Source organism: Penaeus monodon, chromosome 27 (genome assembly GCF_015228065.2).
Source record: "Penaeus monodon isolate SGIC_2016 chromosome 27, NSTDA_Pmon_1, whole genome shotgun sequence".
Taxonomy (NCBI): domain Eukaryota; kingdom Metazoa; phylum Arthropoda; class Malacostraca; order Decapoda; family Penaeidae; genus Penaeus; species Penaeus monodon.
This window is the reverse complement of record NC_051412.1, coordinates 9,897,503-9,898,483: the sequence shown is the minus strand read 5'-3', so window position 1 is coordinate 9,898,483 and position 981 is coordinate 9,897,503.

Below are 981 nucleotides of genomic sequence, written 5' to 3'. Positions count from 1 at the left end.
AATCAATGTGACGTCACCTGCATCGATTATTTCTGTTACCTCTAAATCTGACAGTAGTATGTTGAAGAGGGTTGGGCTTAGTGGAGACTCCCCTTATGTTCTTTTCTTTTACTGTAATTCCCATTTTTGCAGTTTTCATCAGTATTCCTTCTTGGTTTGCCGAATCAAGGATTTTTCAAAATCAACACTTACAATCAAGGCATACCTTACTTCATTTATTAATGTGTTAATCTACTGTTTGTAATTCATTGTGGTCTGAAATCTATTTAATCTTTGTCTAATTTGCTGTTTCTAGCCACCAGATAATTCTTCTATTATATTATAATGATTTTCCTGTTTTGCTTACATTTGATTTTAATATTTTTGTTCATCTGGATATTGTCCTTTGGACTAGTAATAATATATGATTCTTTGTACCTTTATTTGTTATGGATTTTTATGTCATCTATAGTTATTTTAATACCAAGTTCTTTAGTGTACTTTTTTTTTTTGGGGGGGGGGTCAAATTTTAGTTAGCACAAGAAATCCCGGATTTTATCCTTTTTTTTCATTTAGCTACTGGTAATTGTTTTCTATACTGAAATAGAATTTCTTGGCTTGCTTTCTCTCTATAGTTGTATTCCCTGTTTCTTTAATTACTTCATTGCAATTTTTGCTTCAAATATATGTTTTTTTCTGAAAGATCTGATAATCTGGAATATAAATTTGGGTTCCAAACATGCATGAAGTGCATTAGAATTCATATCAATTTTGGTTTGTCAGTATGTTCTGTGTAGTATTTTAATACTTCTTTACTTACTGCTTGGATCGTAATGAACACGTAGATTTAACCACTTATTTCTATATTTAACCTTTATCCCAGTGTTTCTTGTTATTCTGTGAATCTACCTCTTATATTCATGAACTTAAATTGTAAATCCTTACTAAATATAATAATTTTTGTAAATTATCTTTTAGCCAGGTCTCACATAGTTCTATTGA